Source organism: Rhinolophus ferrumequinum, chromosome 3, assembly GCF_004115265.2.
Source record: "Rhinolophus ferrumequinum isolate MPI-CBG mRhiFer1 chromosome 3, mRhiFer1_v1.p, whole genome shotgun sequence".
Lineage (NCBI taxonomy): Eukaryota > Metazoa > Chordata > Mammalia > Chiroptera > Rhinolophidae > Rhinolophus > Rhinolophus ferrumequinum.
The window spans coordinates 71885836-71911769 of NC_046286.1; the positions used below are offsets into that span (position 1 = coordinate 71885836).

Consider the following 25934-nt stretch of genomic DNA (forward strand, 5'->3'; position numbering starts at 1 on the left):
ACCAGACTTGGCACAGTTCAGGCACACGTCTCTCCTACCTACGGCCTTCTGTTCCCAAGGACAGACAGCCACTCCAATGGATGTAAAGTCTCTCTAGACAGTTTTAATCTTCCAAATTTAATATATTCTGTTTCACAGTTGGAAAGATTTAGAAAAATAAGTAAGCTTCATATTATTATAGATATCTTGGTTTGCCAAATAGATCTGAAAAGCTACCAGCTCCCAGGGTCATCCAGCCGTGTTATTCCTGTGGCCTCAGCGAATCTCATGGTAGTGGACCGATGCTCGTCCCCAAAAAGAGATGTCCAAGTCTTAACCCTGAACATGACCTTACTTGGAAAAAGGGTCTTTGAAGATGTAATAAACATCAGGAGCTCCAGATGAGATCACCTTGGATTAATCCAGACCCTAAATCTAGTAGGCGTCCTTATAAGAAGAGGAGAATACAGACAGTACAGAAGAAACACAGAGAAAGTGTTTAGGTGGAGATTGGAGTTATGCAACTACAAGTCAAGGAACACCAGTGATTACTGATATGCACCAAAAGCTAAAGAGGCAAAATAGAACTCTCCGCTAGAGATTTCAGAGAGAGCAATGCCCTGCCAATACCTTGATTTTGAACTTCTGGCTTCCAGAACTGTGAGAAAATAAAATTCTACTGGTCCAAGTCACCAAGTTTGTGGTAAATTTTTACGCAACCCTAGGAAAACTAATATACTAGCCTACAGAAACATGGTGATGGTGCCTGACTCTCCTGCCAGTCTCAGCTATCGTCGCCCTGAAGATTGCAAAACTAGATGTCATTTGAAACCTTGCCTCGCAATCAAACCCCTTTTCCCACCATTCTTGGTCTCACCTCAAAATACAATCTGCATTTAATCCCTCCCATACTTTAATCCCCAGTGGATTTGTACTGTTTCTGCTTCAACCAAGCTCCTCTTTCTCCACTTCCTCCAAAAGGACTGGCTAAATAATTGTGGGGCTCAAAGCAAGATGAAATTGTGGGGTCACTTTTTTAATATTATTAAGAATTTCAAGGCAGGGACAGCACAACACTAAGACAGGGATGGGGCCTTCTTAAAAGTAGAGTCCTACGTTACTGCACAGGTTGCACACCCATGAAGCTGGCTTGCCTTTGAAATTTATCCACTCTGAACTTACAGAAACCTTGTTCAATATTGAAAAATCCCACTACCTATATAACCCACTCACCCTATGCTTTCTCCATTTTTCTTGCTTTAGGTGAAAATCAACTTTCTCCTTAGAATAGTTTCCTCTAGGTCTCCCTCAGTGTAGAATGCTCATCATCTCACATCCTAGGACCAAGGGAAGCATTATTGGCATCCTTGTAGCTCCCCAGTATTGCTTCTGAGCTGTGTACTACCTCTTATATCAGCACTTGATCCTTTTAGGCTCTTCCATGGATATGTACATTCTGTCCCAACTGCACCATCATCTACTTAGTTCCACATCATTCCACCACATTCATGGAAGTCTTTGGTATCTGATTCACTTCTTCTCTATCCCATGGCATCCACTGTCGGTGGCTTCAATCCATGTGAATAGCCTTTTCAGTACCTTAGTATCCAATTCCTTGATCTTTGCTCTTTGTTAGCCAGTCCCACCCAAAATTCTTCTGTAAATCTTGCCATCATTCTTACTAAAACTTTCAAGAAAGCTATTCACCTTCACTACTTCTAATTTTTCTCTCTCTCTCGTTTTGATCGAGATGTGCAGTTCTTTCACATCTTTTTTCTCCCTTTTTATGTCTTCACCACTTTCCTACATAATCTTAAATTAACCTCATAGCCCTGTCCTTCAACCACTCTCTTAAAAATGGCAGCCAAGCTTTCGCCTTGTCTTTCTATCAAATCACTTGGCAAAACCCCAAAGTTGGGTTAGTTAAACTTTCTGCATTTAGAGTCATATATTTTACACAAATTCACATGATTGTGTGGTAGTAGCGCTACCACCAATGCACTCAAAAGTACTTCTTTGGCCTTATGGTCAGGTTCTCTCTACCATTCCCAACCGCAGCTACTGCAAAGCTTTAGGTTGCTTACCTGATTGTATCACCTCCCTTACTTTCCTAGTAGAAATGAGAGACAATCAAAAATCTTCAATCCATTATAAATAGATGAAAGCATTCTATAAATAGTATTTTCTTAAGTCATTATTTTGTTTTAATTGAAGGAAATTAGGTTATATTTATTCATTTAAAAACTGCTTATTAAACAACTGTTTTGTATAGGTACTATTCTAGGTACTGAAGGTAAAGCCTTCACAGAACATACATTCTAGTGGTTCTAATGATTTAAAATATGTAACTTAAAAATGTATCAGTGAGAGCTAATGATTTTTTTTCAAATTTACCCAAAAACACAGGTTTTTACAAAACAAATTTGGTGAGCATAAGAATACAATTGCAGAATCATAAAAATCCAATGGCAATGTAACTCATAAATCCAAACATTTTAGCACCACTACATAGGCTCTCTAAAATCAATAGGCCTTAGAATAATTTACCTTAAATAATAATATTACATATTATTATATAATAAAATTATGACACCTTAGAAATACATTTGATAATGCCAAATAAGTTTTGAAGTTACACCAAAAATACAAATAAGTCTCAATTTCTTTAATTATTAATAATATCTGTATAACCATACAAGTAACGATGTTTTTGGAAAACTAAATGTACTGGCTGTCATTTAGAGAAATCACAAGCTTTTAATAACATGGTGTAAGGTCCATCAACCCTAAAGGCAGAAAGACCTAAGTTCAAAAACCGATTTGGAGTCTTCCTGGCTATGTCAGTCTTGTACAAATTACCTAACTTTTCTGAGCCTCACTTTATTATATGAAAATAGAGATGATTCTTACTACCTTGTGGGGTTAGGAATATTTAATGACTTAAAGAGCATGATAGAAGCATCATTAGTAGATACTAAATAAAATATTTGCCTGATTATATTTTCTTATCTCACATAGCTTTTGTGTAAAAAATCATTTGGAAGGAGTCAATGAAGTGGTTAAGTATCCCTGAGTGGAAAGCCAAAGCTCAGTATCAGTGAGCATACTGGTGTTAAGAAGACTTTGAACACTAATAATGACTTTGAGGAAACCAGAGACGATCTTTGACTTCCAGAAGCACAAACCACCTTCTCAGGAAGCAGAGATGAGCGCCTTAATTTTCGCAGCAGTATTATCATCCATTAAATATGGCTTTTAAAGTACGCCAAGTGAGAACTTAACAGTAAGGACTTCATTTTCCTTAGTGAGAACCTGAAAGTGAAACTTGATATACATTGTTTTCTTCTTTGCCCCAAAGTTGTCAGCAGTGCATGTTCCTTCCCAATCAGTTAAAACAGTCTGTTAGTAAACGTGAAGATCCAGATGCCGGGTGCAGATGAGACAACTATGCACATTCCTACCTTTTCCAAACAGCCAGGATTAGACCAAAGGGCCACTTTATCGCACTTGGAGTATACAACCTGCAGGCGCGCGCACATGGGTCGGACTGACAAGTTGTAGCGTCCAGGAGCTGGAAGAGAAGAGAAATTCCCGCAGTCACTTAAATTCTTAACAGAAGCTGAACAGTCACCCAGCGGGACTGAGAGTGGCAGGTGGGGAGGATGCGGGTTCTGGGATGATCACGGATGATTAGTTGTCTGAACGCGCACGCAGGAAAGAGTCTTGTGCCGGGCGCCAACAGCGAAGAGCGACCGTCGCGCTTGCCGCGAGAGCTGCGCAGCGGCCGGGGCTGCACAAAGAGCGGGACGCGGCAGCGGGAGCCGCGCTCGGCGCTCGGGGGGCGGGTCTCAGCGGTCACTCCCTCCGCCCCCGGAGTCGCCGCTACCGCCTGACTAAACCTCAACCCAACTGCTCAGAAAGGGCTGCAGTTCCCTATGTTGTAGAGGCTGCCGCCAGCTAGAGCCCGCGGCGCAGCTCCCAGGCGCAGGGAGGCTGGGCGAGCCGGAACGCAAGGGGACACCTGGCCCAGGCACGCGGTCAGCTCTGCACGCGGTTGGTACGTACCTGGTGGTGTAGTGGGAGTGGGTGTCGCTGGCGCGAGGATGGAGGGAAAGGACTTGGGGAGTCAAGGGAGACTGAGCCTGCGAAATTGTAACTTTCCCATTTCCCACCCTGTCTGCACTAGCACGGGGGGAATTCAAAGCGGATGCCCCTTTTGCTAAGGCGACCACATCATTCTCATGCACACTAGTGAAAGGGGGCGCTCAGGTCTACAGGCATAGCCAGGGAGGTCTGGTCACCTTCTTTTTGGCCACTGTGTCCTGAAGGTGGATATTGGTGACCTCCTGTTGTAAATTGCCCAGCCCTTCGCCTCTCACACAGACAATGCCAGTCGTTTTCCTTGGGCTGCGCGTTCAGAGCCCCAGGCAGCCCTTCGCGGCCACCCAGTCAACACAGACCCGAGTTCTCACTGGCTCTGCTAGCGTCGAGCTGCGTGGCTTTAGCCAGGTCACCTCGCCTAGCCACTATCCCTCTGTCCATTCTTTGATAAAATATGGGGATGATTCGAATGGATGGTCCCCAGGGCAACTATTGGATTTTCCTGGAGCCTAGGACCCCGGCTGGCGACAGGGAGAGACCCGAATGTAACGTGGTGGCAGGGGCTTAGGGAATGGGAGGCGTGGGTCCTGACTGCTGCTACTGCTACTGCTGCAACCCCTTAGGGAAGCTCCTGAAAGCGCCTTCTGGGGGTGGAGCGGGGATGAATCTTCCTTAACCAGCTGCTCAGGCTGGGGCTGGCAGGTCCCTGCTGAGTGAGGCTGACAGGCTGGCCTGCCCCCTCTTCTTAGAGCTCATGCGAGGGAGCGCAGCTGAACTCGGTTCCTTTGGAAAAGTGCTTGGCCTGAGTGAGGCACACGGGAAACATTTGAAAAATAAACCAAAAAACTGCAGGTGGTGTTACTAGTCAGAGTCTGTGTAGGACTGGAAAGTGGAGACTTGAGGCTGATGACCACGTAAACATTCACCTATGGAAAACAAAAACAAACAAAAACAAAACCAAAAAAACCCCTAAAACATTCATGTTAATGATTTGGGTACTGAAAAAGTATTTCATTAGAATTACTTTGAATCTTGCATTTCTTTTTGTATGCATCTAGATTCAAAATCCATCTGTTCACTTTATCTCTTCACAAGAGTCTTTCTTATTGACTCTGCTACACGTTACAAATTATTCTGGGATTTAATATTCAGAAAGCTCAGAATTCGGATTATTAAAATGAGATCTGATGGACATAAGCCACAGCAAGTACTGTAATGTGGTAGGTTCTGGATCAAGCGTTTTGAAAACCCTCTTTGTTTTCTGATCCTACGTCATCTGCTGGTCAATATTCCTAACACTATCTCAAGAGAGTTCATATTATAAAAAAGTGTTTTGGAAAATCAAATCATTCAACTTGGAAGCAAAATATACTTCGGAAAAAAATTTTTTTGCAAGAAGTTTTCGGTACTTGACTTTTAGTCTTATCTTTACCACAACTTTCTTCAACAAAATATCGAAGGTTAATGGAATACATAATGCAGGATATTTAAAAATGTGTCAAATTTCATTTTTGTTAAAGTTCTTTCCTCTTCTTTGGTCAATATTTAAACTAGAAATTTTGATTTTTTAGAAATTACCCCTTTCAATGATTTTTAAAGAAATTTTTTTATCACAAAATTGTATACCTGAAATCCACATAACTTTGCTAATAATTTAAATAAAGTTTATGAAGTTGTAAAATCATGATCATAATTCAGTTTTAGAACATTTTCATCACCCAGTAAGATCCATTATGCCCATTTACAGTTAATCTCTACTCTCACCCCAGTGAAGACAACCACTAATCTACTTTCAATCTCTATAAATTTGCCTTTTCTGGACATTTCATGTAGACAGAATTATGCAATACATTGCCTTTTGTTTATGGGTTCTTTCACTTAACATGTTTTTGAGATTCATCCATGTTGTAGTATGTATCAGTATTTCATTCCTCTTTATTATCGAATAGTTTTCCCTTCTATGGATATACCACATTTGTCTATCCGTTCACCAGTGGATGGAAATTTGGGTTGTTTTTAATTTAAGGCCACTGTGAATCATGATGCTAAGAATATTTATGTGCAAGTCTTTGTGAGTACATATGTTTTCATTTCTCTTGGGTAGTATTAACAGTGGAATTGCTGGGTTGTATGGTAAACTTATGTAACTTTTTAAGAACATTATAGGATGATTTTTATGCAGAAGTTACATATTTACAAAATGTAGAAAATTGTGGAGAAATAAATGTTTCCTACTGGATCACATATGATTTGATATATATGTAAAGAGAAGGTTAGACGAGGAAACACTTTACTTCCTTTCAAATTTAGAGCTCAAATCAGCAATTTGGAAAAAAAAAAGTAATATTTCTCATAAATAAAATATTTTTAAAGATAATTTTTTGGGGAGCAGTTTTAGATTCACAGCAAACTTGAGAGGAAGGTACAGAGATTTCCCACATAACCCTACCCCCACTCCTTGTGTATAGCTGCCCCTCTATCAACATCACTCACCACAGTGGTACATTTGTTACAATGGATGAACCTACATTGACATATGCTAATCACCCAAAGTGCATAGTTTACCTTAGGGTTCACTCTTGTTGTTTTACAATCTATGGGTTTGGACAAATGTATAATGGTAGGTCTCCCTCATTAAAATATCATACACAGTATTTTCACTGCCCTAAAAATCTTCTGTGATCTGCCTATTCATCCCTTCCCCCAATGTCTTCTTTTAATGGTAAATGAGAGTAAATTTGGTTTTATCAAGACTAAAGTTCATTCAATGTCCATTGCAAATGAGAAAGAAAGTAATTTGTAAATTGTATTTTAAAATGTTGATGAGACTCAGACCTGAATGGCTTGATAGTAAATGCAATGGTTTTCTATTCCTTCAACAGATTTTAGGAAATATCATTCCTTTCTGAATATGAAACAACCTCCTATAAATCCTATGATTAAAATAAGCTTCCTTAACAATGATGAAGCATAATTATTTTAAATAATAATTAAATATATTCTATTATTAGATGTAGATATCTAAGGCTCAAGAGTAATTTACATGTACAAATATGACATATTAGTGATAAATCCAGGACTCCTGTCTTCCAGTTTTAAAAGTTCGACAATTAGTACATGCTCTTCTGAATCCTGTTGGTGTCAGAAATTTTCATATTAATATGCTCCACATACTTTTTATAAATCATTATCAGTTAGTGACATTAATAAAAAGAACTTCAGGTTAAGAATTTGAACTTACCCAGACAAACAAAATTGTTTATTATTATTTTTTCTTCAAAGGCAAATAGCAGCTTTATGCATCTGCCCAGGTATGATGAGTGCTACGAACTTTATAAATCGTCGTGGATTTGTGTCCTCCAGTCACTCTTATTCTTAAAATGTGATGGTGTCCAAAAGCTAGGTGCTTGGTTGGAGAAGAAGTTCAGAGCTAAACAAGAATCAAACAGTTTGGATTTGTATATATTCCTGAACAGGAGGAGGTAATCTCACCTAGAATCTGGATCAGTTAGAATAGGATTTCTCAGACTGGAAAGAGGGCCAAGGGAATGGAGACACTTCAAGATTATGTAGTCTGGAGCCAATGCAACTTGGACACTTGTTGGCAGCAGATGAAGCATTTACAGATAATATACATGGAGCTAAATGCCTTCCTCTACCTCTCGTATTCTCCCTTTCCACAGTCTCTTCTTCCTGCTAAGTCTGAAAATCTGCTATGCTGATGAAAAAAGAATCCCCATTTGGGAGTATGGAAATCAGCATGGTAAACTGTAGGTTTTTGTTTTTTGCATGAAGTAAAGGAGGAAACTGAGGTCCAGTATGATAATATCTGGAGTAAAACCACAGAAAATGGAAGAGTTAAGCCATCTTCTCAAACATGCTTATATTTAAATGACTATAAAATAATTTACTTCTAAACTAATCTTTATGGATGGGCTAACATGTCTCAGAAGAAAACACTATTCATAAAATTAGTGTGTGTGTGTGTATATGTGTGTGTGTGTGTGTAAATAAGAATGGCTTACATCTCATGCAATTACACTGGTTTACTAAGATTGTTTTAAAAAAAAAGATGAGAATGAGTACTTCTATCATGGAGCCTATGGATCCAGGTATAATTTTAAATCTCAAAACACTGACATAAGCCCCTCTTGTCTTCCTTTCTCAAAGAGGCTTTGAAACCTGATAAAAAGCTAGATTATAGATGTCCTGGTTTTTGTCACACTCTGAAGATTTGTAAAGAATCTATCAAACCAAAAGAAGATGTTACAAAAGGCCAGGGCTGCCGCAGAAACCACTCTGCCTCTCAGTTCCCCCATCCTTGAAGAAGTATGTCTGTTATAATTGTGTGCATTGCTGTCAAGAAGCAGAACTTTTCACAGTAGTGAAAAGTTACAAAAAAATAAACACACTCTACATCTTTCTAACATGTGAAGGAGCTGTATGTATTTATTTGTATGTACTCTAGTAGCTCTAAGGAGGTTGGATTGAAGGGGTATTGGACAGACTGTTGTAGTAGGGCAAGCAAGGGATGCTAAAGAGTGAGTCAGGGATTAGGGATGCACAATTAGAGATGAACAAGAGTATTCAAAGTCTAGAAATGTCAGAAGCCAAAACAATCAAGCTTGATAATAATTGGGATATGAAGTTGGGGAGAGGTGGGAATGAATAATGCTTCTCAGATGTTTGGCTTCAGTTTGAGATCTAACACGATTTACTAAGATGGAAATATAAGAATAAGGGTGGATTCGGTGGGTTTACTGGGTTGGATAATGTCTCCTCAAAATTCAGGTACTTCCTGAAACCTCACAATATGATTTTATTTACAAATAAGGTCATTGCTGTTATAATTGGTTAAGATAAAGTCATACTGGAGTAGAATGGGCCCTTAACTCAATATGCCTGGTGTCTTTATAAGAAGAGAGGACACACAAAGACAGAGACAGGTAGAGGGAAGACAAACCTGTGACAGTGGTGGCAGAGATTGGAGTTAGGCAGCTGCAAGGGATTCCAAGATTTACCAGCTATCACCAGAAACTAAGAGAGAGGCATGAAATGGATTCTTCTTCCGAGACCCTAAGATGGAGGCAACTCTGCTGACACTTTGATTTTAGATTGCTGGCTTGCTCACCTATGTAAGATAAATTCCTGCTATTTTAAAGCACTTGGTTGGTGGGCAATTTGTTATGGCAGCCATAGAAAACTAGTAGAGTGGTTATGGGGGTAGATGATGACTAAAAGATGAACCAGAGGTGAAGGTATCCAAGAGGTTGTTTAATAAAGAGCTCAGGAGACATATATTTAGTTGACATTGGCATCCAGGTGGTAAACATTATGATGAGACCTCCTATGGCAAGCATGTAGAATAAGAAAATGGAAGCCTGTGAAGTGAGTTCTCTGGAAGCCCAAGAAGAAAAGCTGGAAAGGGCATTGCTATAGCAACGAGGGTATATAGAGGTTTAAAAAGTGTACCATGATCAACAGGTCATAGTCATCAGAAGGCTCAGTAGGAGAAAGGCTCAAAGGGCTTTTTATTTGACAAGTAGAAAGTGAGAGTAATGGCTTTATGACTGTGAGGTGAAGCCAGGTAGTATGGGGTAAGAAATTGAAAGTAAGGAAATGGGGTCAGCCAGTACTGAGGACTCATCCTAGGATTACAGCTGAAAATCGGAGAAAAATGGGGGTGGGTAGTGGGAGTCAAGACAGAGGGTCAAATTAATTTTTAGTTAATGTTTCAAGGAGAGCCTTCGTTCTCTCTTTAGATGCCATGAAAGAGTGATGAGTGTGGGAGAGGCTGAAGGTCCAGAAAAGACAATTCATGGAGCTGATTTCCAAAGGAGGATATGGCATCAGGGTAAAGGTAGAGGCCTTAAACATGTAATATATTTTTCAAATTGTAACAGAAGCTTGAAAATTTTCTAAGGGACAGTGGTTATTTTTCTTTCCATGGAAATGGGTGTATATGTAAAGAGAAGGGAAACTGCTATTTACTGAGGTACATACCAGGCTCAATGTAGGTGTTTCTACATGTTTCATTTATTCTCCAACCTGTTGAATTGGCCTTAGGGCTCTGTTCTCTAGATAAGTGAGTGAAGAGATTATCTATCCAAAGTCATTTAATAGAAAGTGGCACTAAGGTTGCTTCTGTATCTTGGCTATTGTATTAATAAATAATGCTGCAATGAACATAGGGGTGCATATATCTTTTCAAAATGGTGTTTGGGATTTTTTCGGATAAAAAAGTGGAATTGCTGGGTCATAATGTGGTTTTATTTTTAATTTTTTGAGGAACCTCCATACCATTTTCCATAGTGGCTACACCAATTTGCAACCCCACCAACAGTGAACGAGGGTTCCTTTTTCTCCACATTCTTGCCAACACTTGTTTGTTGATTTATTGGTGATGGCCATTCTGACAGGTGTGAAGTGATATTGTGGTACATATATATAATGGAATATTACTCAGCCATAAAAAATGGAATCTTAACCATTTGCGACAACATGGATGGAACTTGAAGGTATTATGCTAAGAGAAATAAGTCAAACAGAGAAAGACAAATACCATATGATCACACTTACATGTGGAATAGAAAAGACAAAATAAATTAACAAACAAAGCAGAAACAGACTCATAGATACAGACAACAAACTGATGGTTGCCAGATTGAGGGTGTAGGGGGATGAGTGAAAAAGGTGAAGGGATTAAAAGTACAAATTGGTAGTTATGAAATAGTCAAGGGGATGTAAAGTACAGCATAAGGGATATTGTCAATAATAGTGTAATAACTATATATAGTGCCAGGTGGGTACTAGACTAATTGGGGGGATCACTTAGTAAATTATATGAATGACTACCCACTATGCTGTATACCTGAAACTAATATAAAATAATATTGAATGTCAACTGTAATTGAAAATAAAACAATTATAAAATAGAAGCATCTCTTCAGAAAAGAAAAGAAAAGAAGAGAAGAAAAGAGAAGAAAAGAAAAAAGAGAAAAGAAAACAGTGACAGAGTTGAGCTTACAATCCATGTGTGATTGGTGCCTAAATTCACAGTGTTTCTACTGTTCTAACTTAAAATACTCAGCCCATTTACTCAAATTGGACATTCTTAAAAGTCACTGCTGAGCTTGATACACCCTGTACTCATCATCCTCCATATCGATTGTAAAGATGGTTACCAAAAAAGCAATGTTATAACTTGGGCAGTGCCTCTGCTCTATCCTGACATGGTCCAAATCCTATACAACTGAACCAGGTGTAGGTCTAAACCAGGTAATTTTAGGTTTTCCATTCAATTATACCATATGGATTTGACAGGATGGAAATGAGGCCAGTCTACAACATGGGGGTGGGGTGGGGGTGGGGGCAAAGTTTTTATTTATTTGCCTCAGGGAGCAGTGGAAAAAAGTTTTCAGGGGAAGTAAGGAATTTCCTCATTTGATAGATCTGGATCAACTTCCTGAGATGTTAGTGGACTTTTACCAAATAATATCAAGCTTCAGTAAAACCCAGCATAGGTTGTTCCGACTTTAAAAAACCCTTGTGGTTTTTTTTTTGGGGGGGGGAGGTTCTAGGTTTCAATGCTTTCAAAGCAAGTAAACCTTTCAGTTTTAACTGCAAAACGGTAGAAAACAAAGCATTTTGTCTACTCATACACGTTTATTTTTATCAACTCTTAAAAGTATCTTAATTTATCCTAATTTGTTGAAAACTTTTTATATTATCTGTCAGTAAGTATATTATTTGTCTCAATAGTCAATTGATTCAGTTCATCACTTTATAGGTCTTGACTCAATAGGATCCACTTGACATACGGATTAATGAAATATGGATTTTTGTCTAATGGCAACAGTTTAGGTTATAGCTAAAGATATCTCAAATTATCTTACAAAAGAATTATTAAAGGTTTACTTTATTTAACTTCTTTCTTTTGGATATTTTTTGTCATATAACTATCATATTATTAAGAACACTTAAAGATTTCTAATTTCAATTCTAATATTCAGTCGTAATTCCTTCAATATTGAGTATCTTCCAGTCTTTCTACATTTGTAAGGATGTATTTTTAGATTGATGTAATAGTGGTACATAGTTTGTATTTTACTTTTTTCCTCTTAAAATTATTATTACCATAATAAAAATGAATCAAAATAGCAAACTGAAAAAAATAACATTTTCCCTTATAATGTAAAGTGGCCTATGAAGTAGTTTTTGGTTAGATAAAGTTTCAGATCTTAAGGGTATGAAACAGAATTTTCTAGTTTATCGAAAAGCTACATTCTTATTTTGCTGCATGCTGTGGTAATCACTGATTTAACATAGAGATGAGAAAACAAAAGAAAATATACCCAAACTATTGAAATACATTGCTTTAACTATTAATAATGTTTAAATGTAGAATTCATTATTTCCCAGGATAGTATGTGCTTGCTGTTGTGATTTCTTCAACAAGAATCACAGATGTGAAAAAATAATGAAGTGATTTTTTCCTTTCGATCTCATTCTTTTGTCAACTCTCCATTTTTACATTATAATGAGTTATTCCACATGTTATTTTCTGGGCAGATAATCTTTACCACTTAAAATACTATTAAGTTTTAAACTTTAAAATATTGAAGTATTGATTTTGAGATAATATACATTGCAATGAAAGTCAAAAATTATAGAATTGTATTAAGAAAATAAGGTCCATCTATTTTTCTACCATTAATTATAAAATTGTTTGCATATATGTAGCTTTTTAAAAACAAGTGACATATACATATAATATATACATATATATACATAGATATATGTCATATTCCCCACTTAATAAATCATCTTAATATATCTTTCCTAGACAATAATCATATTTTTAATGGCTTCATAGTATTCTATTAATTTTTTTATTAATCTCTATTGGTAAATATGCAGAATTTCCTCAAATTTAGTTGCCTAAATAGTATCATAGTAGATAACTCTGTTCATAATCTTTATACACTGTGCACACTTTTTTGACTAATGCCTTGGAATAAATCTCTATACATGGAATTGCTAAGACAGAGGACATTCGTTTTTTAAAGATTTTTGATACATTCTGCAAAATATTTTTTCAAAAAGCCTATAGCAATTTCTACTCAAAATAATATTTTTACTAATATGCTAACACTATTTCAAAAAATTAAATTTAAAAATCAATGGGGAAAGATAGCTCATGTTTGTATTTCTTTGATTGCTAGTGAGGCTGAATATTTTCAGTTAGCCAATATTTTTAATAGGTATTTTGGATTTATTTTTTATGAATTGTTTTATTATATTCTTTGCCTACTTTTAGTCTTTTTGTTTGTTTGTTTGTTTCAAGAGATTTTTATTCGTAAGGATATGAACACTTGCAATTTTTGAAACAGGTTCTTTTTTTGCCATTAACTGTTTAGGGAACATTGCTAGGAAGAATACTGAAATTTTATGGATGTTAAAGCTATCCATTTCTTCACACACAGTTTCTGATTTTGTTAAGTTTGAGAAGGACTTTTCCATTTGTAAAACTATTCACTTACGTTTTAATAGTATTTTTGATTTTTTTTGTTTAAAATTTTAATCCTTTGGAAGTTATTTTAGTAGGGAGTGAAGTAGGGAACCTACAATTTCTTATTACTATTATTATTATTATCATTATTATTGTTTCTAATGGCTAATCTTATCTCAAATCCATTTGTTCTGTAACTGATTCCTTTCCCATTAATTTCAAATAGCATCCCGTGCCTCTCATCCCTGAACCTCTTTGGAGCTCATCGGTGTCACAGCTGTCTGTACCATGGTGAAGTCCCATAGGTTTTCCACCCATTTACTTTCCTGGCCATCATTCCAACACGTGACTTCAGTCTTTTCCATTGCTTCCCTAAGTTGCCTCGATCCACATTGTCACTCATCACCTCATCCCAGAAGGAAAAGAAATTCCATGTCCCACATCATAGCAGCTAGCTATTTCTAAATTCCCACATTACCAGTTTTGGAACATATAATTGTATTAGCCCTGCAAAACAGATAATTTTCCAGTGCTTTAAGTCTCTATTTTCATCATTTGTTTACTTATTTTTCCTGTTTGCCTTGAAACTTTGTTATGCTTTTGTGCTGTCTCTCTGGCCTAATCTCTGTTTTTCATTCTTCCATCAAAACCATTCCATCATGTCCTCTGGAACACCTGTTCAGTCACAATAAACTCCTCTTGAGCTCCACTTCTTTCCCCGAACCCTGAAACTTGGCTCTCCCCTGAGCATCCCACTTCCCCTTGAGGCTTTCTATTAGAGGAAGTTTACTATTTCATCGGATATGAATTTCAGTGTGGGAAGGTGTATCACATGCCCTTAATATACCTATATCCCACCTCTAGACCCTTATTTCTCCGTCCTCTTATACTCACTGCTGTTCCTTTGAGCCATCTGGCTGCACTATCTTGTACCATTGCTCACTCTTGTTATCTACTCACCACCTGGTGAGTAGGAACAAACCCTTCCTTCACTGAATACTCCAGCAACTGGTGTACCGTCATCTCCTGTCTTCAATCTGGGTAATTTCTTATCTAATCCAACACCACAACCTCTCACTTTTTGATCTCCACGACTCAAGCAGTAATCTTCTCTATTACTCCTTCTCACCCAACCTCTTCTGTACCCACACCCTGGGCTTGCTATCGTAAGCAATTGTTCCTAAAATTTAATATTCAGAAACTCTCTGGGCATAGCATCCTATATTCTTTTCTTACAACAATCTGATGATTCACTCCTACACTTGTCCTTTGGCTTCATTGGAATGGCCGATACTTTGACCCATCTATTTTCACGCTCCGTGCTCTTATTGTTTAGAGTAAGATGTTTCTCAGTGGATTCTACTTCCGTCAGTACCAGTCAATGTAGAACCTAAGAATTCTGTATGCTTCTGGCTAGTCCCTTACAGCTCTCTCCCTTCCAACTACAGCAACCTCAGAGCCTCACCGCCACTTGCCTTGAGTCCTCCATGACCTAATGACCCCTTATCTTCTTCTTTATGCAAATCACTGCAAGAATCCTTGTACTCCCAAGTAGCATGACCAACTGTCCTGGTTCTCCTGGGACGGAGGGGTTTTGCAGGATGCTATATGGAGAAAGTCCTTGATATAAAGACGTCACATTTTTGAAATTTTTGCAATTCCTTATTTTCTTTTTACACATCACCTGTTTTCTTCTTCACTTTCAAGCTATAAGCTATCAGTTTATCTGAACTATAGCAAGTCTTTGAATAATATCATCTCATTATAATGTTGATAAGATGCTGTAGGAACTTAACTCTTATTTATATCAATTAGCAGATGGTAAAATTGGTTTCATAGACTTTTTTTGTTGAAAGCCTCAGAACTTATAGATGGATGGACGTAAAGTGAGGATTTACTATATGTGATATCTTTTACTGTTTCCTCTCTTTCTATGTGACCCATTTAATCTAGTGTGGGTTAACAAATTCAGATAATCAAGTACATTAGTTAGGAATGTTATGGTTGCCCATGACAGAAAATTTGCATCAAATTGGCTTAAGAAGAGAGGGAGAATTTGTCCAATTTATGTAACCCAGCCTTCAGTCACAGCTTGATCTAGAACGCAAATTATTTTGTAAGGACCCAATTCCCTTCTACTTTTTGGCTCTACTCTCTTTCAACTTGGCTTATTCTCAGGCTCTGCTGGGTGACAAAATAGCTATCAATAGCTTCGGATCTAACTTCCCAAGTTGAAATTCAAAGAGAAAAAAGTCTTTACTTAGTAGCTTTGGCACCTGTCCTATGATGGACTAACTTGCATCATGAACCCACTCTTTAATCATTTGCTGGGATGGAAAAATGTAATAAGCTTGCGGGGGTGGGTTTGAGTCACTCATCACTTCTGAACTAATCACTGTGGCTAAGGAGTATTCAGAGTTCTGATGTGTCAGGTCTGGGTCTCAACTTCATTCATGGAGGCAACTAAATCACATGGAGTGAGTATAAGAGTGAAGGCTCCTCAAAGGAGGACGGGATGTTGAGCAGGCAAAATTTTTACGACTCTCCAAATTGGTGACAAAACAGGTTAAAAACAAAACAAGCGTAAACAGGCTCTGATTAAACCTGTAGGACTCTCTTATGAGAAAAGAAGGTGAACATTGTTAGTGTATAGGTTTTGTGACATTTATTTTGACTGAACCGTAGTATTTTTAAATAACCTGATTCTTATTGTATTCTTTGTACTTAAGTTGCAAAATTAGTAACCTTTGTGTTGATACACTTTATTTAATATCACTCTCATTAAACATCATTAATGGATTTTATTTTAAATTCTGCCAGTTCAAATAATATTTTAAAGATAAAATAATACATAAGAAAGAAGGGAATCTTTCTTCTTTATATAAATATTTTTGCAGCTAACATTTTAAAATATATCAACACATGATTTGGGAGGTAGTAGTGGAAAATAATAAACTAGAAATTAAAAAGCTTTGTTGTGAGGCCAACTCAGCTTTTAATTAGTCATGTGACCCTGGAGAAGTCACCTAATCTCTTGATATTTCAGTTTTTTTGTCAACATAATTACACCAACATGAATAATACAATTTCAGTTCTTCATCATGAAATCAGTACACTGAAAAAAGTACTTGTATTATTCTGAATAGAATCTATAATTCCATATTTTATATTGGAATTCCATATTTATATTTATATAATTCCATGCCATATGTGTGCCCATTAATTTTCAGGTTCATTTCTGTGGATGGTTGTAGATGTCTTTTATTTAAATTTTTCATGAATTTTGGAATTCAGTACATTCGTGTATGAGATGTATAGCTAATGAAATTCAAATAAACAAATATCTATTAAAAAGCTCCTTCCTGGATTCAGGTACTTGTGTTAGTGATATACTTAGTGAGTATAGGTAGGAGTGAGACCCCATCCTTTCTATAGGAAGCGTATAATTCCATCTGTTTGGGGAAGTAAGGGTAGATAAAACACACAAGATTTCTGTGAGGTAGACTGTAGTATGTACCGCAAAAGAACTAACAAATGCTATGGGGTTTCAAAGAAGAGAAAGATAAAGTTTGAAATTAATCAGAAAGATATTATAGAGGGTGTAGTAATTGGGGCAGTCCTTCAAGGACTGATGAAATTTCAATGAGTAGGTGAAACATTCCCAAGTGAAAGAACAACATGAACAAAAGTACAAATACAGAAAAGAATGCGATTTAGCTGTGTAGAATTTTAGCAACTAGAAGAAGATAAGGATGGAGAGATACACTGGGGCTGTAGGGAAGAATCTTAAATGCTAGGATGAAGACTTTAGACTTAAATTTGTAGCTACTTTTTTAGCATCTTTAAATGTTTTTGAGTAGGGAGTCATGTAACCTGTGCTGTGCTTTATGAGTCAAAAATTATTTTTACAGGTTGTTTATATGTGGATAAATACAAGAGTTGTATACATTTTTTAAGCCAGATAGAGAAGAAATGGTTATTAATAGAATCTGTTAAAAAATACGAAAGAGTTTTGTTTTATGGCCTATTCAATAAGAATTGATAATATCAAGTTGTGGTCCAACAAGGTAGTATATTTTTAAGTTATATTAATAGCAGTATCTTATCCAGAACAAGGAAAGTGATGACCCAACTCTGCTCTGCCATGATCAAATTATTCTGGATACTCTACTCCTACAAATAAATACACACACACACACACACCACATATTGATCAGCAGGGTGAGTTATTGCAGAATGATAGAAGGACTAGTCATAAAATGGAGATATTTAGCTAGGAGAAATGAACACTTGGGAAAGAAGGCATGGAAATGTAGTATAACATGATATCTAAAAAAGACAAAGAAACAACAGGAGCTTTGGAGTTAGATCCATATTTAGTTATCCTTTTGTGGGCCTAGTTCCTTTTCTTTCCTTCCTTCTTTCCTTTCTTCTTTCCTTCCTTCCTTCCTTCCTTCCTTCCTTCCTTCCTTCCTTCCTTCCTTCCTTCCTTCCTTCCTTCCTTTTTTTCTTTTTTATAGCATAGACGTACTGTTTACTTTCAGCTCATGTGTTCTGATTAATGATTGTCAAGTACCCAACACATTTCCTGGCATCCAGTACAGAAGGAACACATACTCCAATAGTTGTGACCATTATTATTATTTTTTTTTTTTGAAGGAATGTCTTAGGTACATAAGGGTTTAGGCTGGCTCCATGAGGTATCTAAAGAAAGATTTAGGACTAATATTGGAGAGAAAATGATTTTTGTCACAAAATAAAAAAAGATGTTACAAAAGTTAAGCTGCAATTAAAAAGTAATGGTATCTTACAAAACAAATTTGTGTAAATTTGGCACTCTACTTTATAATGTGTTTATTTTATTTTAATACATAAATATGCATATATATATAAAATCAAGTAATATTGTTTTGATATACAAAATTCATCATATGGTTGTGAGTACCTTCAGCATACAGTCAAGTATTTCCAAGGGTACAGGTTTCCCACTTGAAGAAGCACAGGCTTGCAGAATACAGAACCCACAAGCTTGGAATAGACTAAGAATTCTCTCTCAGTTTAACACAGGCTAATAATTCCGATTTCTGTAGAATAGAATTTGTGTTGCATGGATAGTTGTATGAACATATATATGAATTTAAGAAGTTATGGAAAAAGCATAGAAGCATTATTATATTTGAAAAAGGAAACCACTATCTTTAGTTCCTGAGGTGATGAGGTAAGAGTGGCTTCATAATATTACACTTGGCTGCTGCATTTGTGGCCTTTTTGTGTGTTGTTTGCTCATGTTTCCGTTTATTTTTTAGTTAGTGTTTTGAGGGAGATAGATGTTAAATAAGTGATGTTTTGTGAAGTATTATTTAAGAGGTTTTAAAATTAGAATAACTTTTTTTTTGTTTTTTATTTAACCCTATTTTTTGTTTGTTTCTTTTATATTCGCTTCCCTATTTTAGTTGCGCCAAGATTTCTGCAAAAACTGCTTTAAGAATTGCTAATCTGAGTGGGAAATTATTTTCCCTGAGATCAGTTGCAGACCAGCTTTTAGTGATTTGGTTACCAAGTAGTTCCCTTGAGTTTCATGTTATTATGATTATAATAAAAGGGGCATAGGCCATCTGATTATTTCAGCCCGATTACTGGATGGATTGGATCACTATAGGGATATCTGCTGTTTTTCCTCCATGATTCACCATAAATTTAGGGAGAAAAAGACCAGGCCACAGTCAGGAGATTAAGTTTTTGTTGTTGGTGAGTTGTTTTATTACCTTTCCTTGGTTAATTAAGAGGTTAAAAATGCCCAATCCTCATATACTTTACAATTTTACGTAAGAGTACAGTTCTCTAACCATTAATAAACTATAGTATAAAATACCTTCTTAATGCCAAGGAATATACGAGGTTGAACAGAACAAGGTCCTAGACCTTGAAGAACATGGAATAAATATTGAGTAGGTAAATGACTGTAAAACAATGTGACTAATACCACCATAGCAGTATGAATGAAGTATGCAGATGTTCAGAGGTGGTGATAAGTAATTCGAACATCAGGGACGGTTTCTCAGAGGAGGTAATGTTATTGCTAGGTCTTGAAAGAGAAGCAGTAGTTTGCCAGGCAAAGGGTAATGTGTCCTTTGAAGAGGAAAGGGACTTAAAGTGATGTGTTTAGGGAACTGTAATTCAATCAGCATAGTGGATAGCAGCATACATGGTTGGAAGTTTGACAGGAAGTAGTTTCAGAAGTGCCTTGTGGTATCATGCTAAGTAGCTTGGATTTGACTATTTTGAATTAGTGCAGTAGTACAATCTTATTTGTACTGTGATGTATTTGGCGGCAAGTCCATGTCTCTTGGAGAACATACCTCTTCCTCTATAACGGAGAGGTAAGAGACAGCAGGGGACATAGAGGAAAGGCTGGACTCTTGTTTTGATGTCTGGGTAAGTTTTTAGATTGGTTGACTGCACTTGTTGCCTTTTTCCAAACAGGTAGGCTGTATATGGATGGAAAAATATGACCAGTTTAGATTTGTGTGGAGTTTGAGTTAAGGGTCTGGAGCAGGGGTGTCCAAACTTTTTTCAATGTTTTTCACCAAGGGCCATATGTGGTAAAATACACAAACATCCGGGCCACTCACTCGAGGTGAAGTACGTATTGCCTCACCTGGTTTATTTAAGTAAACTAAATATATTTTTGGAATTTGCTGCGGGCCAATTAACAATGGATTGCGGCCCGTAGTTGGCCCGCGGGCCACAGTTTGGACACCCCTGGTCTAGAGTTAAGGAGACATTGAGACTGAAGATGTAAATGTAGGTTTAACTATAGATAAGAATAGAAGGTCTTTCCTAAAAATTGCTATACTTAAAAGGAGTTATGTTTAAAATATTTTAGGAAAAACCTTGCCATAAGGGTAATGTGGTTTAATTCTTATGTTTTCCCATGTTTATTTATTTATTTATTTTTTGGTCTGTTAACAGAAAATATCTAACTAGCAAAATTCATTCAAATTATGAAAGCTTTGAAAGTCATATTTTAAATGTGATTTTAAAAAGGAATGTCCTCTTTTATGTGTATGTGTGTGCTTTTTAAAATAGACTTCTCCCCTACCCCTCTAGCCCCACAAATTTTGGCTGTAATGCATTAGTTTTCTGTCAGCTTCTGTAAAGATCCAAGGGTAGAGTTTAAATTAAGGGTACATTCAAGGGTATTCTTCAGGGTACGAAGTAGCTCTGCTCTGATTTTTACTTAGAGACAGTTGGGGAGCATTCCGTGAAATATGTATTAATTATGTAACTAGTTAGTCACTTAGGGCCCCTGGCCTCCTGTTAACCTGGCCCCCTTGAGAGGCAGTGCTATGGGAGCAGCTGGGGCAGACTCAGAGCTGTTGCCTAGCAGTCCCAGAGGAGCCGTCATAAGGGGTTGTTGCTGAGCAACCAGGGGCTCATGGTGGCGCGTCAGCCCCGATGGAGTTTTACAGTATTTGTGGGCCTGCCCCCATGGGAGAAGCAGTAGTCTGGCAGTGCAAGCCTCCCTCAGAGACACAAGGGTTGCTAGCAGTAAGTATTTGACCTTAGAATCAAAGACAACAACTTATGTTCTATGAACATGCAAGCAATTTATGGAATAATTGATGTAAATCCAATTAAACATGAACTTGGAGCAAGGCAGGTAGCTGTGGCAGCTAGAGTTCTCATATCAAATATTTCCATTTCAGTTCTTTCTGCTTCAGGAGTAGTTGCAAGGTAAATTTTCTGGGTCAATGGAAAGTAATTTTTCTTTATGCCATATTAAATACGTAACTTTCCCTATTAATAGTATTAAGCCAAAACAAATGTTTACATTTGAGAAAAATCAGCAAGTTAATTCTGGTCTTGTCAAATGGGCCTGAAATGGCAAAGTATTTGATTTAATATCGATGCAAGAACTTTCTACTAATACGGGCGATACTGCTTTGAATTTTCTTTCTGTATAAGAAAGTCAGTATATCATCTTATTTTATTTGTAATATTTGACACAGTCCATAAATGACTCTTCAGGAGAGTTGATAAAATGTCGAAAATAAACAGCTCTTGTAAGGAGGCTTGAGTTCTATTTTTAGGACTTCAAGTCACCTGTGTTGAGCAATGGCTTCTCGTGAAGATCTAGGCATATATTGTAACAGCCAAAATTGAGCTCTTTCAATAGCTTGGAATAACACACAGTTGCATCTGAGGCTTAAGTGTGAAGTAGAGAAACATGCAACTGTTAGAGCTGAGAAATAATTAACATTGGCCAGCTAGAGAGAAGTGATATAACCTTTCTTATCTCCTTCCCTCCCTCTACCTTTGCATCCAGTACTTCCGGCCTTGGGCGGTTACTGTTTGCCCGCTGATCCTAAGGGTTTAGGAGGCGCGGCTTTGCTCTGGGTACACAGGGGAAACTACTTTGTTGGCACTAGGGGCCTCCCTCTTTGAGGGAACCTATATTTTTAAAAATAAAAATAATAAAAATTCCTCTCAAGAATTGCACACAGATTTTTGTTTTACTCACAAACATGCACACCCACTAATGTGTCTAAGCCCTTCACTTAGAGTACTTCTGAAATATATCGGTAGTAATAGAAAATTTAAATGTTTTCCTAAGATGCCTTATTTAAAACTACTTAATGTTTAAAAGTGATCTTTTTCAAACAAATGAGAAACAAAAACTTATAGACACAGACAATAGTTTAGTGGTTACCAGAGGGTAAGGGGGGTGGGGAGTGGGAGATGAGGGTAAGGGGGATCAAATATATGGTGATGGAAGGAGAACTGACTCTGGGTGGAGAACACACAATGGGATTTATAGATGAGGTAATACAGAATTGTACACCTGAAATCCATGTAATTTTACTAACAATTGTCACCCCAATAAATTAAAAAAAAGAAGTGATCTTTTTACTGTTTTTTATCATACATATCATTGGCACAAGTATTGTATTTATCTTTGTTGTATAAGAGTATTAATAAATCTAAAATATATTAAGCATAGTATGTGCCAGGTAATGTTTATATGACTTAAATTCAGTATATCATTTAAATCTCCCAACAACTCTTTGTGACAGGTACTATTAGCATGGATATTTTACATATGGAGAAATCTAGTCCAGCCCAGAAAGGTTGGTATCTAGACCAAATATACACAGTAACAGATTTATAATCAGAAAGTCTATCTTTGGAACCTGTGCTCTCAATCATAACACTATAAGTACCATATGATTTCATGTGGGCAACACAGAAAGTCTTGTTTTGAGGTTATATTTGTACTTCTTTTTCTAGTTCTTTAAGGTGTAACGTGAGGTTATTTATTTGGTATTTTTCTTGTTTCTTGAGATAGACCTGTAATGATATAAATTTCCCTCTTAAAACTACTTAAGCTGCATACCAAAAATTTTGGTAGGATGTATTTTCATTCTCATTTGTTTCTATGTATCTTGATCTCTCCTATAATTTCTTCTTTGACCCGGTCGTTCTTTAAAAGTATGTTGTTTAATCTCCAGGTATTTGTGGTTTTTCCTGCTTTCTTTTTGCAGTTGATATCCAATTTCAAAGCCGCGTGATCAGAGAATATGCTTGGCATGATTTCAATCTTCTTAAATTTGCTGAGGCTAGTTTTATGTCCCAATATATGGTCTATCCTTGAGAATGTTCCATGTACACTAGAAAAAAATGTATAGTCTGATGTTTTAGGATGAAGTGCTGTATAAACGTCAATTATGTCCATTTCATCTAATGTGTCATTTAGGGCTGCTATTTTGTTATTTATTTTCTGTATGGATGATCTATCCGTAGCTGTCAATGATGTATTTATGTCCCCTAGTATAATTGTGTTTTGATCAATTTCTCCCTTTAGTTCTGTCAGTAGTTGTTTGGTATATTTCGGTGCTCCCTGATTGGGAGCATAAATATTGATGACTGTTATGTCTTCTTGTTGTATAGTCCCCTTTACCATTATGAAATGTCCATCTTTGTCTCTTGTTACATTTTTCACCCTGAAGTCTGTTTCATCTGATATCAGTATAGCTACACCTGATTTTCTCTGGATACCATTTGCTTGGAGTTTGTTTCGGGGTTATAATGATATAATGAGAAAATGCAAGACAGTGAAAAGTATGAAATAATTTACATAACTAAATTTGCTTATTTTATTATTTGGGCTTATAGTGCACAGCCTTTTAATCAAGCTTCTTTACATCCATTCACATTCTACGAATGTGAAAAATAATTCAGGCATTTAGCACTGAATTTTCTTTTTAGTATGACATGTGAGGTATATTTTCCTTGGCATATGAGATGTGGAGGAAAGGAAATAGTTAAAAGAAAAATTAGAGAAAATGAATAAGTGAACTGTTTTTGAGTCAGTTCTCCAAAAAATTCATATTTTTTAGAGCTTTAGATACAAAGCAAAATTATTAAGAGTCAAGGAACTTCTGTTTAGTCATAAGAGAAAAATAATACTTGGGAAAAGTTACATATAAAACTTAGGTCAACAGTCCAAGAATATTGTGAGGCACCGTGGTGACTAGTATCAATCTCAGGCTTTAGAGTCAGAAAAGACTGAACTTGAATCTTGTCTCTATGACATTGACATTAGTTGTGTGGCCTTAGGCAGGTACCTCACCATCTCGAAGCTTTGAAAAAAGTCTACTCTGTGGTAGATTACTTGTGTTGATTAAATGGAATAAAATGCAAAGTATCTTGCAAGGTGCATGACACAGGAGGCATATTTACATAATGTTAAAATCCCTTTATCTCCTCTCCCTCCTAGCAACAATAACAAAGTAAAAGGAGGCTTATCCTGGGGATCTGAAGGGGCAAGGTAGTTTCACAGTGGGATGATGGGATCAAAGTTTGTGGACAGTTTTAAGACTCTTGGTCAAATTTGCCAAATTACTAGGTAAAAGCTATTGTACAATGCAGGAGTTACATTTTTAATGAGAAAATCTGATTTTATTTTGCCTGTTACAGATGTTTATTGTATTGACTTGAATCTAAGAAGACAATTCGACTGAATGTTAAACTATTTGTATTAACTGAATCTGAAACATGAATATATTTCTGACTTGTAGTCCTTTTCATTAGTTCCTCTTAATTCATTCTCTAGCTACGAAGGCTTCACACAATTTTTTTTATTAATAATTTAAGATAAATTAGAGATATGGCAGTTAGATAAAATTTTGATTGTGATCGTTTGTGTATATTTCTTATCAACTACTGTAGGAATGACTCTCTCTGTCTTTTGAAACAGGGTTTGTATTTCTTCCATGGTATCTACCACATGGTAGACAATAGTATTTGCTGAATGGATGGATGGATGGATGGATGGATGGATCACACAGGTTATTTGCAATTTTATGTACATACAGTAGCTATTAAAGCTTTTGAAAATGTAGCAATAGCTAAGGATCTGTTTGTAGGATAGTTGAAATTGTAGAAATCAAGCATAGATAGTAGGAAAAAATAGGAGAGAATATGCTAAGGGGTCAATGAGAAGTAAACTTAAGAATAAGTAAATGAAAGAATTTGAGTAGAATCAAGCTCATTTGTTGTGAACACTTTTATAAATAATACATATTTTCACAAAGGTATAAATTCATGATGTAAATACAACTTTTTAGAGCTATATGGAGGAAGAGTGAGTGTAAAACATTTGCAAATCTTCATATTGAAGTTATAATATACCTTTTACTCATGCAAGCAAAAATGTATGAATTTTCCATTCAGTAATCACTAAATAAGTGCCTACATATATCGTGCTCAGTCTTACAGATGGATGAGTGAAACATTGCCATTCAAGATACTCACAGGCTACTGGGGAAAACTGTCACACATAGAGCCTTAATGCAAAGCCGACTATGCTAAGTACATCAGAGAGTTATGAACAAAGTGATTTAGGGGCAGGGATTATGATGAATACCAAACTGGAGCAATTCCAAAGAGCTCTACAAAAGCAGCAGTACTAGAGTTGGACCTTTAAGGATGGCCCCACAGGGCTATCCTGCTGAGAGCAAAGGGTGATGTGTGTTCTAAGCAGAAGCAGAATGTTGTTGTTTTTCTTTTTTCTTTTTTCTTTCTTTTTTTTTTTTAATGTGGCCTGTTAGTGCAATTTTTTTGACATTAGTTGCTACCCTTATGTGGCCAAGGGGTCCAAACTAGCACATTTTATCACATCTTATACAAAGTCTCATGCACGGGAGACAGTCAGTAAGTATTGGTTTTTGAATATCTAAATGAATGGATGAATGAACACACATATTCTTCTTAATGTAGGACAATAACTTTCAAATAAAAAATTATACTTCATTGAAGATTGTTTTCTTTACCTCATGAT

General features: G+C 36.6%; 1 protein-coding gene across 5 annotated transcripts in view; it reads left to right on the top strand.

Moving 5' to 3' along the window:
• The first annotated feature begins 3319 nt into the window (after window positions 1–3319).
• The window catches only part of PKIB (cAMP-dependent protein kinase inhibitor beta), a 98396-nt gene continuing 75781 nt past the window's right edge, over window positions 3320–25934 (top strand). The window contains exons 1-2 of one of the 5 annotated variants that reach the window (XM_033094652.1): window positions 3524–4036; window positions 9843–9940. The gene's annotated coding sequence lies outside the window, so the exon portion shown is untranslated. Of the gene's footprint in view, window positions 4037–9842; window positions 9941–25934 lie in introns of all 5 variants that reach the window. The other 4 variants (XM_033094680.1, XM_033094671.1, XM_033094661.1 and 1 more) reach the window with 4 other exon arrangements.